This window comes from Schistocerca americana, chromosome 5 (assembly GCF_021461395.2).
Source record: "Schistocerca americana isolate TAMUIC-IGC-003095 chromosome 5, iqSchAmer2.1, whole genome shotgun sequence".
Taxonomy (NCBI): domain Eukaryota; kingdom Metazoa; phylum Arthropoda; class Insecta; order Orthoptera; family Acrididae; genus Schistocerca; species Schistocerca americana.
Genome location: NC_060123.1, coordinates 204,911,637 through 204,924,835, shown reverse-complemented (window position 1 = coordinate 204,924,835; position 13,199 = coordinate 204,911,637).

Genomic DNA, 13,199 nt, shown 5'->3' with positions numbered 1-13,199 from the left:
TGTATTCCCACTGTCGATTCCTGTTGTAGGCGTCTGCTGTCTGGAGCTTCACTAATCTCTGATTCACTGCCTAATCGAACCCATCGTCACTGTGCCCTCTCGCGGAATCATTGATGTGTGACCTGGAAGTCCATCCCACAGGGCCGTGCAGCAGTGGTTGGTACGAGAGGTGGCGCGTTCCACCGTGACCTTTGTAGCAATCGTAGTAACGTGAATTTAGAATAGCCGTGAAGTTTTATTACACAATACGCATGTATGAATATGATTTTTGTTGAGTAGGCCATCTTTACAACTTTAGTAATATCAGATTGAACTTACGCTTTTAACTCTTATGTAGTGTGGACACATTTTATTAATCATCAGAAGAACTGTATTCTAACCTTTATTGGCTCATTTTCAGCCGAAATGCGTACGATAGTTCATCTTATCTTACAAAATAACGTAAAAATGAGTTTTTGAGTGTTTCCTCTTTCGCGACGGCATACGTAAATAAAACGTTCTCGGTTTTCCAGCCGCGTCAATTCGAATAAAATGCTCGAGCTTTCGATGGCCATCTCCTGACGACGATGGCGGAGATGGCCAGCGAAAGCTCGAGCATTGTATTCGAATTGACGCGGCTGGAAAACCGAGAAGTTTTATTTTTAAGTGTTGCTAGTTTTAATGTTGTTGTGCAGGAAAGTTGTGTTGAAATTTCAGAGAAGAGCAGCACGTTTTGTACTATCGCGAAACAGGCGAGAGTGTTTCACGGACATGATACAGAATTTCAGATGGACACCAATAAAACAAAGGCGTTTTTCGTTCCAGCGGAATTTCCTCACGAAATTTCCATCACTAACTTTCTCCTCCGAATGCGAAAATATTTTATTGACGCCGACCTACGTAGGAAGAAACGATCTCCATAATAAAAGAAGGGAAATCAGAGCTCGAGCGGAAAGATATAGAGGTTCCTATTTTCCGCGCGCTATTCGAGAGTGGAATAACAGGGAATTATTGTAAAAGTGGTTCGATGAACGCTCTGTCAGGCACTTGAGTGATTTGCAGAGCATCGATGTAGATGTAGTGTACCAAAGCAAGTTAGTGATTTTTCACAGGAATGTACCAGTAAAGAGCATGGTGTGTGAACTCGCATACTCATCACCGATATCACCCAAAATGTGTAGTATATGCAGGGATTGACCACAAATGAAAGTGACAGAAGTGGAAGCTCCAGATGGCCAAGTGTTTAGGAAAAATGGCACTTGTGGCGTTGGTCAGATAAGTTATGAACCATTCATGTCCGTTTTCATGTAGTGGCTCGAGCAACGGAAAGAGTATACAGTTACAATCAGAGGACCGTGGAGTCTAGTCTATATGCGAAACTTTTAATTTTCAGTTATTGCGTTACTTACACTACAAATAACCCGAAAGAATGCTCAGAATATTATATTAATATTTTTCATAAAATGCGTGAAAGGAAAAGAAAAACTTGGTGCAACGGAGTATGCGACAAAATATAGAATCAAAATCTGAGAAACTTACAACCACCTTAGACAGAAAATTTTTGATAAGATGAAGGATAACGTTCAGGAGAGCAAATTTCTTCTGTTAATTGACGCATGGTGAGGACAAACAAATCCGTATTTATACGAAGAGGTCTTGAAGGCGAAAAACGATTGCCATGATACAGTATTAAAGTGATTCTCCCACAAATCACTCGCTAATGTAACCCTGCTATGTGTGTGTCTTTATCCTCCGGTAAATAATTTGATCAAAGAGCTTAAAAACTGATCATATCAAGAGAAAAATAATCATACTCCGAGAAGACTGCATAAAAATGTTTCATTACCAGTACTTGGTGAAATGATGCGTAATCGTGTTTCGCTACCACTCTGTGCAAAGAGAGAGAACCTTTTATGAATGTAAACAAACGACGGTTTCAATAATTCGATTCCTCAGATCTTGAGGAGTCGCTGCCATAGGCGAGACGAAGACGCTTTTATATACCCCCAATTATCCACCTCTTCGAGTCCAACGCTGTGGATGATATTGTTTAGGTATCACCGCACCTCAAGGTGTAAGTGAGGCGGGGCGCCGTCATGCATAAAAATGGAGACATTGGAATCTTCGTTAAGTTGAGGAAACAACCTGTTTCGCAGCATGTCGAAGTATGACATTCCTGTCATAGTTTCCTCCCCGAAAAAGAAAGATCCATAGCTGCGCGGGATCAGCCGAGCGGTCTAGGGCGCTGCAGTCATGGACTGTGCGGCTGGTGCCGGCGGAGGTTCGAGTCCTCCCTCGGGCATGGGTATGTGTGTTTGTCCTTAGGATAATTTAGGTTAAGTAGTGTGTAAGCTTAGGGACTGGTGAACTTATCAGTTAAGTCCCATAAGATTTCACACACATTTGAACATTTTTAAGAAAGATCCATAAACTTTGTGAACAGAAACGATACAAAACACATTAAGTTTCGGTGAGTTTTTCACGTTCGACAACGATGCCAGGATTTTGTGATACCCAAATTCTTACATTACGGCGGTATTTTTTACCCAGTAGATGAAACGTCGATTCATCCCAAACGACGAGGTGTTCGGAAAAAGGGTCCTCTGCCATATCCTGGAGAACTGAAAGGCAATCAATATGCGTACCTTCTGGTATGGTCTCTGGGACGCAGTTGCTGCAGTAACTGCAATTTGTAAGGCTTCATACACTATGTGGTCAAAAGTATCTGGACACATGACTTACATCAGCAATGCTGGAATTCAGCAGGTGTTGGCTCCCCCCTAGCCTTGATGACAGCTTCCACTCTCGCAGGCATACGTTCAATCAGGTGCTGGAAGGTTTCTTCGGATACGGCAGTTCATTTTTCATAGAGTGCTGCACTGAGGAGAGTTATCGATGTCGGTAGGTGAGGACTGGCACGAAGTCGGCGTTCCAAAACATCAACAAGGTGTTGTATAGGATTCAGGTGAGGACTGTGCAGGCCAGTCCATTACAGGGATGTTATTGTCGTGTAACCATTACGCCACAGACCGTGCGTTATGCATAGGTACTCGATCGTGTTGAAAGATGCAGTCGCCATCCCCGAATTACTCTACAACAGTGGGAAGCAAGAAGGTGCTTAAAACATTAATGTAGACCTGTGATGTGATAGTGCCACGCAAAACAACAAGGGGTGCAAGCCCCCTTCAATGAAAAACACGACCACACCATAACACCACTGCCTTCGAATTTTATTGTTGGCACTACACACGCTGGCAGATGACGTTCACCGGGCATTCGCCATACCCACACGCTGCCATCTGATCGCCACATTGTGTACCGTGATTCGTCACTCCACACAACGTTTTTCCACTGTTTAATCGGCCGATGTTCACGCTCCTTACACCAAGCGATGCGTCGTTTGGCAATTACCGGCGTGATGTGTGGCTTATGAGCAGCGGCTCGACCGTGAAATCCAAGTTTTCTCACCGCCCGCCTAACTGTCACAGTACTTGCAGTGGATCGTGATGCAGTCTGGATAGAAGTCTGCCTCTTACATATTACGACCCTCTTCAATTGTGGGCGGTCTCTGTCATCAACAGACGAGGTCGGCCTGTACGCTTTTGTGTTGTACGTGTCCCTTCACGTTTCCACTTTACTGTAACATCGGAAACAGTGGACCTTGGCATGTTTATGAGTGTGGAAATCTCACATACAAATGTATGACACAAGTGACACGCAATCACCTGACCACGTTCGAAGTCCGTGAGTTCCGCGGAGCGCCCCATTCTACTCTCTCACGATTTCTAATGACTAGTGAGGTCGCTGATATTGAGTATCTGGCAGTAGGTAGCACCACAATGCACCTGCTAAAAAAACATGTTTGGGCGGGTGTCCGGATACTTTTGATCACATAATGTATGCAGGCATTGCATCAGAACACGTCCCTCCGTTGTTTGAAGAAGTTGAAGTTCCTGACCTTCCTGTCATGTGCACTTCTAAGGGCTCCGTGTAAACGCATCTCAGATGCATTTGACATTTCATCAGACATGAGTGGCCGACCAGAGCGTTTCCCTGTTCAAGCGCAATCAACTTCCAAGAATTTTGTGTAGCGGTCATCAATGTGCCTTTGCACAAGAAGAATTTTGTATGCCAGTCATAAATCTTCTTGTGCAGAGGCAGTTTCATGACTGGCATACAAAATTCTTGGCATCGACTGTATAATGCAGGTTGCACTAGTACAATCGATTGACTTCGCGCAGATTCCAACACACGAAATGATTCTCTTGTGGTGTAGTCGCCTTGTTGCTACAAACATCGCAGCTGTGTCAAAACTTTGAACCTCCCGCTATCCAGTGACATGCGCTGCGTGTTTCCATCTTTTGTAGTTTGCCTGGAACATCTAAAATGTGTTATTTCTTTTTGAATTACCCGGACAATACACTGAGCATCTTTTCGGTTTGTATGCAGAGTAATGTAAAACCTGAAAAAAGTTTTCGCATAGACTCTACCCCGTGATCCCCCGATTATCATTACTCTTTCCGCTGCGCTAGACGCTGCCAGAACTCTGCCCATCTGGAGCTCCTACGTCTGTCGCTTTCGTTTCTGACCAAGCCCTACATACACCAAAAATTTTTAGGGTATGGGTGATGACGAGTAGGCGCGGTCCCCTTACAAGAGAACTTGAAATTAACTGCTTTGTTGAACGCAATTGCGTTCCACTGCTAAGTGCACGATATTTCAGTACATCATTTTACTAACGCTACGAACTGTCGTAAGCATGTCATCTGCATATAAGCTTCTCATGGGTCGAAAGTCGTTGTATATAACTAAATGGAATCACAGCAAGAATAGTGACAGGCTAAAGTTTGGGAGAACATCACGGAACAAATATAGCACGTAGCTGTAGCGTTTAGCCAAGACGCTAATGACAGTTTCTATGCTAATTGCAAGAGTTTCGATGCATCCGACAGATTCATTTACTTACGGGGAGTGCCTATATTGTTGGCGACGCCCCTAATCGATTTCGGCTTCCCGACCAGTGTTCGGTTTTTACTTCGAAGCTTTACGCTGTTATCCAGGCTGTCCAATACATCCGTCGCCATCAGCGGATACAGTATATTATATGCTCAGATTCGCTCAGCTCTCTCCTCAGTCTCCAAGCTATCTACCCTGTCCACCATCTGGTCCACCGGATTCAGGACTTGCTCCACTTGGGGGGAGTCTCTGTGGCGTTCCTCTGGATCCCAGGACATGTTGGTATCTGTGGAAACGAGGCGACCGATATAGCGGCCAAGGCTGCAGTCTCTCTTCTTCAGCCTGCTGTTCGCATGGTTCCCTTCGCCGATCTACGGAGTGTTTTATGTCGTCGTGTTGCTCTTTTATGGCACGCACATTGGTCGACACTTCCCAATAATAAATTGCGGGACATGAAAGCTCTTCCCTACGCTTGGACCTCTTCCTCCCAAACTCGTCGTCGGGAGGAGGTAATTTTAACTAGACTCCGGATATGGCACTGTCTTTTTAGTCACCAACATCTTTTATGTGGCGATCGTCCCCCGCTTTGTCCCCACTGATCTCAACTGTGGTCGGTGAGACACCTATTACTTGAGTGCCCCTGTTTTACTCAGTTACGTGCCCGTCTACAGCTGTCGCTTGATATATCTTCCATTTTAGCAGATGACACGCGCTCAGCCGATCGCGTTCTCGAGTTTATTAGTGTCAGTGAGATGACGTCAGTCATTTGAAGCTCTTTTTGGGGACAAACAACCCCCCTTCTATAGTGGTTTTTTAAGCTTTCCTTCTGTTTTTAGTTTCCCCACTTTTTTTGAGTTTTGCTCCCATTGCTGCTGGTTTCCAGTTTGGTTTTTTACCTTCTCCTAAGTCACAAAGCGGGCGCTAATGACCGTAGCAGTTTTGCGCCCTAAAACCACAACAAAAGAAGATTCATTTACTCACCAATTAGCTCTGTAGTAAGTGGATAGATATATCATTATATCGTTTATTCCAGCCATTTCTGTCGGGTGACCCTGGCTTCACAACAAGAAATTGACGCAGTGTGATACTGATGATCCTGATACGAATCGCGTTGAAACCACACACAAAGTCGTGACGTAAAGATCGTACAGGCAGTGCCAGTCTGTGCCCGGCTATTATAATAATCGGTTAAGATACTTGACCGGTATTCGGTAAAAAAAACTGGGTTCCTGTTCTCGCCCGACCATCTTCTACGCAGTTTCCATTGATAACTTCAGGCGAATGATGTGTAATACTGCGTACGTATGATCGACATCCTGCTCTTTGTACAACTGAGTTAATGAGTTAATGCTCTGCCTTTAGTGCCTCTGATGTCGCTTGTAAGAGCTCTTTGTTGAAAGAGTAGTGACGTAATAAAAAGTAGTTCCGTCATTAATCAAATACATGAAACTTCCCTAGACTAGTTACTGGGAACAGATTAGCCAAAACGTTAATTACATTTCGTTGTATACATAAAAAGTTGTACATCCTCATGTTTTCTTCATTTATCATAGTTACACCCTGGGGCATCAGGACTCCTGGCAATGGCCATCCTGCCAGGTGGCCTTTGCGGGTGGGTGGCGCCCATGGGGAGGGCCCCTGGTTGGAGTGGGTGGCATGAGGGCAGATGACACGCCATGAAGCGTAGTATGTCATCTCTTGCTGGTGGTCAAACACTAGCAGTCTCCAAGCGGTCAAGGTCTAACTTCAGTGCTAAGAAATACGGCACAAAATCTCCCCCCCTCCCCTCCCTCCCCCCCCCCCCCCCCCCGGCCGCACCATCATGGGAGGAGCGGCAGACTAAGAATGGCAGCAAAGCTTATTCACACCAGTACCTCGTATGTACAAGGATAATCTTTCTTGTCAGTGGTCAATGAAACCTCAGTTTTTTGTGGAGCATTTAGAGGACAAGCTTGGGGAGGTGGGGGGCTTGTCCAAAATGCGGTCTCAATCAAAACAGCATCTCTGCCCAGTCACGGGCACTACTCGCCTGTGGCAAGGTGGGGATGTTTCTGTTTCCATCACGCCACATAAGAGCTTAAATATGTTCCAGGGTATCATATTTCACAGGGACCTTCTTTTGCAGTCTGACGATGAGCTGCGCGCCAATTTAGAGCAGCGAGGTGTCCGTTTCGTCCAGCGCGTCCACTGGGGTCCGAGGGATAATCAGGTTGCCACAGGTGCCTTTAGCCTGGCCTTCAAGTGTGACACATTACCCAAGAAGGTCAAGGTGATGGTGTAACGCTGTGGCAGAAAGCAGTATATCCATCCCCAGATGTGGTGCTGTAAGTGCTGGAGGATCGGTCAATTGTCTTTCCACTGTACTTTCAGTGTCACCTGTCAGGATTGTGGACGTCCTACACATTCCAATACTCCCTGTGCTCCACCTCTCATCTGTGTCAACTGCGGAGAGCACCATTCACCTTGCTCGCCAGACTGCAGGATTCTCCAGAAAGAAAGAAAAATAATGGAATACGAGACATACAGTTGGCTCTCAGAGCCATCAGACTCCACCTGACCACTTGATAGTGGGGGTCACTTCCTCCCTATTGCTGCCGCACAACCTACTTCAGGAGCAACACTCCCCACCCAACCATCAGGGACATCAGTCCCCACTTCTCAGCCAGAGAAATGTAAGTCTTCTTCAGCTCCTCCCGCCAGAAAGGGATCCCTTGGGACACTCCCTTCCCAGGTTCCTACCAGTGGCAAAGCTGACATCCACCAGTGGCTGAAGCAACCACGTGTAGTTGGTCGTAGGGCATCACGGTCCTCCCCAGTCCCTGAGACTGAATCAGCTGAATCAGTGAAGCCCTCCCAGCCAGACAAACCTAAGGAGCAGCAAGAGAAACCTAAAAAAAAAAAGATCCCAAAGAACCAAGGCACTGTGGTGGCACCCACATCACCACTACCTACAAGCTCTGTGTCTGAGGATGAGATGGAGATTCTGGCGTCTGCAGAGGACCTAGATCTCGCTGGCGCCCTCATTCAGGAGAATGGCGTTCCGCAGGGCTCCGTATTGAGTGTCTATTTTTAGTGGCTATTAACGGTCTGACAGCAGTTGTAGGACCGTCAGTCTCACCTTCTCTGTATGCGGATGACTTCTACATTTCGTACTGCTCCTCCAGTAGTGGTGTTGCTGAGTAGCATGCACAGGGAGCCATTCATAAGGCACAGTCATCGGCTCTAGCCCAAGGCTTCCAGTTTTCAGCTGCATTTCTGTCAACGTCGCTCTGTTCATCCAGAACCAGAACTTTACCTTAATCATGGTCCACTCACTGTAGTGGAGATATATCGATTCTTAGTACTGGTTTTCGATGCCAGATTGACTAGGCTGCCTCACCTTCAGTCATCTCAAGCGGAAGTGCTGGCAGCACCTCAATGCCCTCCGCTGCCTGAGCAATACCAACTGGGGTGCAGATCGCTCTACATTGCTGCAGCTTTACAGAGCCATTGTTCAATTCCGCCTTGACTATGGGTGTCCGGTTTACGGTTCTGCGACGTCCTCAGCATTGCGTTTACTCGACGCAGTGCACCACTGTGGCGTTCGCCTAGCGACGGGAGCTTTTAGAACGAGTCCAGTTACCAGCGTCCTGGTGGAGCCAGAGTCCCTCCATTGAAGGTTAGGCGTACACTACTGCTCGCCAGTTACGTTGCACACATTCGTAGTTCTCCTGAGCATTCGAATTACCATCTCCTTTTCCCAGCCACGGCGGTTTATCTCCTGCATCGGCGGCCCGGGTCAGGCCTCACGATTGCGGTTCGCGTCTGGCCCCTTCTGCCTGAAGTCCTTCCTGTTACCTCCTCTCCTCGAGGTCCATTCACGCACACCTCCATGATGTATACCTAGGCCGCCGGACCTTTCACATGGCCCTAAGGACTCCATTAACCGTGCTGCTCTCTGCCATCACTTCCTCTCGATTCTCGACATGTACTGGGGCCATGAAGTGGTTTAGACCGACGGCTCGATGGCTGATGGTCACGTAGGTTTCGCGTATGTTCATGGAGGTTCAAATGGCTCTGAGCACTATGGGACTCAACTGCTGAGGTCATTAGTCCCCTAGAACTTAGAACCAGTTAAACCTAACTAACCTAAGGACATCACAAACATACATGCCCGAGGCAAGATTCGAACCTGCGACCGTAGCGGTCTTGCGGTTCCAGACTGCAGCGCCTTTAACCGCACGGCTACTTGGGCCGGCGTTCATGGAGGACATATTGAACAGCACTCCTTGCCAGATGGCTGCAGTGTTTTCACTGCAGAGCTGGCGGCCATATCTCGTGCTCTTGAGCAATTTGCTCATGCCCTGGCGAGTCATTTCTCCTGTGTACTGACTCATTGAGCAGCCTACAAGCTATCGACCAGTGCTACCCTCGCGATCCTTTGATATCGTCTATTCAGGAGTCCATCTTAGTATTTGTTGCCCTTCTGTCATTCTTGTGGTTTTCTCCTTTCTTCCAGCTGTCTTTTGTATGTTTCCATTATTTTACTCCCACCCTTGTGGAATTATTTTAATCGGAACGAGGGAGGGCTAACATGAGTGAAATCGAGCACCCGACACGTCTTAATATTGTCCTACCACATGAATGCCTTTGCGCTGCCGCAACAGTCCGAAGACAACCTGAACCGTGAACAGGCTGGTCTAGTCCATGGCTTTTGAATTTTCGGAAGCTCGGGGAACATTTCACGACATGGGTAGCGTCCCAGATCACCTGATATGCTAGCTGTTGAACATCTGAGATGCCATCGAGCGGGATGTGCGGCCCTCACTTCAATCAGTATCTGCTAGTTGTGGGTGACAGTTACGTGACCATGCTCTAAAATGTCCCCAATGGCTTTCGGTGGTTAGTGGTTCCCACGACAAATCGCCTTAGTCATTTTTCAAAACGCCAAGTTAGATTTGTAAGGCGTACTATCCGTTGACCACTTGAGAGCCTCCCTAAACTTAACGCCTGCATCAAAGACGGGTCTATAGGCTCGTGGGCCATGGAACTATTTTCACATCCGTGAAGCCTTCATCTGATCGCTCTAGCCCATTTCGGGATCAAACGGACTTGTTTCTCTGAGCATAAAAGTGTCAAGTAGTTTATGCAGTCAAGAAAATGGACGCAACATGATTCGGCATAATGACCTTTGCGTTGCTCGTCAGTGAGGGACGTTTGTTGAAGCATCTGGAATTACGTTTAATTTCACATAAACATTCCACGTAGGATAATACCATTACCGGTCTGAACGGTACCATTTTGCTCAGAGGAGCACACCTTGTGACGGGTTTGTTGATGCACTTGCACTCGGCAGTTGGTGTGGCGAAATACGGCCTCGTAACGCGACATATATAACGTCCAGCGTCAGTGTTACGTAGAAATCATTACTATGATAAATATTTTAAAAACCTAAGCAAGATTTACGTCAGATCTATCGCATAGATATTAATTTTTAAGAGAAAGTGTAATCCTTAATCCGCAGTAAGTTTGTGATTTTAATAAAAACATCCATATTACTGTTCCGAAAAATATTCACTAGCACGTAGTTTACCTTGTTATGAGATTTTCATTTGTAGTTTTTATTTGATCCGGTTGTTCCATTTGACTACATATATGATTCACAAAACGAAATTTTGGCTGTCATGACTAAAACTTGAATTTTCTCAAAAATATTCCTGTAGTACTTCAAAATAGTTGTTTTTTTCTCTATGTGGATGTAAATGAATAGCAATAATGGAAAAATTAATCAAAAATTGGTAGTAAATTGGTTAAGGTGGCTACCAGACTGTAGAAGCAGATCCTGTCGACGTTCCATCCGCGCTACGTTGGAAACTTCATAACTTCGGTGTAACTTGTCAGTCATCAAATGGATCCCCAGCTGGCTAGTGAACAGCAAATACATACACATGCGTGCCATAAGCAGCAGACAACAGTTTGAACCGCCAGAACGTCAAGCTGAAATTCTAATTCTGGCAGGTTTTGCTTTTAACATATAGCGTTTGTACAGTATCGCAGTGTTCTAAAACGCTGTTGTCTTAGAAGTTACAGATACGACCAGCAGAATTCCTCTGGAGCAATAAATTCGGTGCCTATGCTAGTAATCAGCAACCGACAATGTGCAGGAAGCTCTTCACTGTATGCGTCTGAAATATGGACGAGATAGTTTAGAGCGCAAGACAAGTTTCGACAAACCAACAGTTGACACGGCCGAGAAAAGGGAACTGTTTCAACAGGTGTTGCTAGGATCTCCATCTTGCGTTCACTACTAACAGGAGGAGGCCACGACGTTGGAATCATGGATTTACTTCAAACTTTGTACGCCCTTAGCATGCCATTAAATCAACTTAATGTGCATGTAGTAAGGTGCATTACTCTGGCAATTCCGAGAAAATCACAAGAGAAGTTTTACACGTCTACTAACTGATTTGTCTGTGCGAAGGTGGCGGCCGTAAGAAGTGATTGTGGTCAAGTGATTAGCGTTCGCACTTAACAAGAGTGTCGTGTACGATGCGATGTCTCGAACCCCGCTAACACATTTCGCAATCTATAGTTTTTTCTTCACTGGTCACAGTATTTAATTTTATGACATTTGAATAGTAATATAATAAAAAAACTACGTACATTTTCATGAAGTTGTAGTGAATTTATGTTGTTTGACTATTTACTGTTTTAATTTTTGAAAGACGATAGATAATGATGCGAACGACGTTATTCACAATCAGTAATACAGTATGCCACCATGTGCCAGACTACAAGAGTAATGTAAAATTACTCGCCGGGTGTGCGCTCGACGTCACACGTTGCAGGATGGTATTGGTCATACAGACATAGAAAACATAAATTGAAACGGCAACTACTACATCGAATGAGTGCCGTTTCCCGGCATTTACAGGGAATGTTTAGAGTTTCTAAGGGAAAATACACCGCCTTGACATTTTGAAAAAGTTCTCTTTCTTCCGATAGCTTGGACGCAAAACATGCGTAACTCAACGTTTTGGCAAATATAGGTGCTAACAAATGGTGATGTACGATGGAATGGATTTTAAAAGCAGCTTTAGGAGGAGCAATTTCTCGTTCGTTATCCATCAGAAATAAAACAGTTCTGAAGACGCTTGATACAGTTTTTTACTTTCTGATAGAAATTAACGTCGCATGGTGGCAAATCGAAGTACGTTTGGGAGAGGGGGTGTATGACTATAACTGGGCAAGCTGGAAGACCTGCGTCATCGGTAAAGAAGTCATCGTATAAGTTTAACAACCCCCACCCCAACTGTAATTATATTACCCCACCCGCCTTTCCCATGTAAGGAAGCATGACGCTGGTTAAAAACGAACTCTACACCTGTGTGGTTGTTTACCAAACCTCGAACAAATTACAACGACATTCGGAAAGGCTGTCGTTAATTTCTCAACAGTTCGTAGAACTTTTGATCCAAACTTTTCCGTGGCCTCTTGCAAACACAAAAACACTTCCGATAATGATTCACCAGACATTGTTATCGCGTATTGCGCCGTGAGTGCCTGCGTTACCTAGCTCATATTGCGCCTTTTTAGCAGACATAATTTTTGAATTTCTTTCAAGAAGAGTTGTGTTGTAAGTTGACTAGTACTGCCAACCTGTATGGTCTGTTTTAATCACAAAATTTTAGTCGAAATTAGGGATAAGTGCCATCGTCTGCAGTTGAAGCTTTAATGAGGCTTCCAGTGTTCCTTCTCAGGTCATAGATTCCCTATTACATATGTCGTGATCTTCCTCTGCCAAATTCTGTGCCGTTTGAATTTCTTAGCCCACGACAGTGATGCTTTGAAGATGAAGTCCTCGGATTGACATTGGCCTGCAGGAGCCAAAGCCCACTGCTGTAAAATCCTTGGTTACCTTTGTCATAATCTGTTGTTAAAATACTGTTGTTGAAGATAGAAAGAATTAGATAAAAGTTGCAGAAACAAAACTAACTTACTGAGGATTTTTGCTACCCTCTGCGAAGCGGCCATTGGTCCACGAACCAGTTAGTGCATATTTATCAATCGCTGATACTCCAGTTTTTATGTTTTCTTCCTATCTCTTCAAATTATCCTTCCTTTTTAAATTTGGAGATACTTTCTTCTGGAGAATTTGTAGATTCCACGTGGGGTGTTCTTTTTCCAGTGTTACTAGTTTTATTTTCGTCTCCTACGGAATGCGTTCGGCTTTTGTCTTCTTTTCGACTCGTTCAGAATCCTAATTGTCGCAAATATCGTCAACT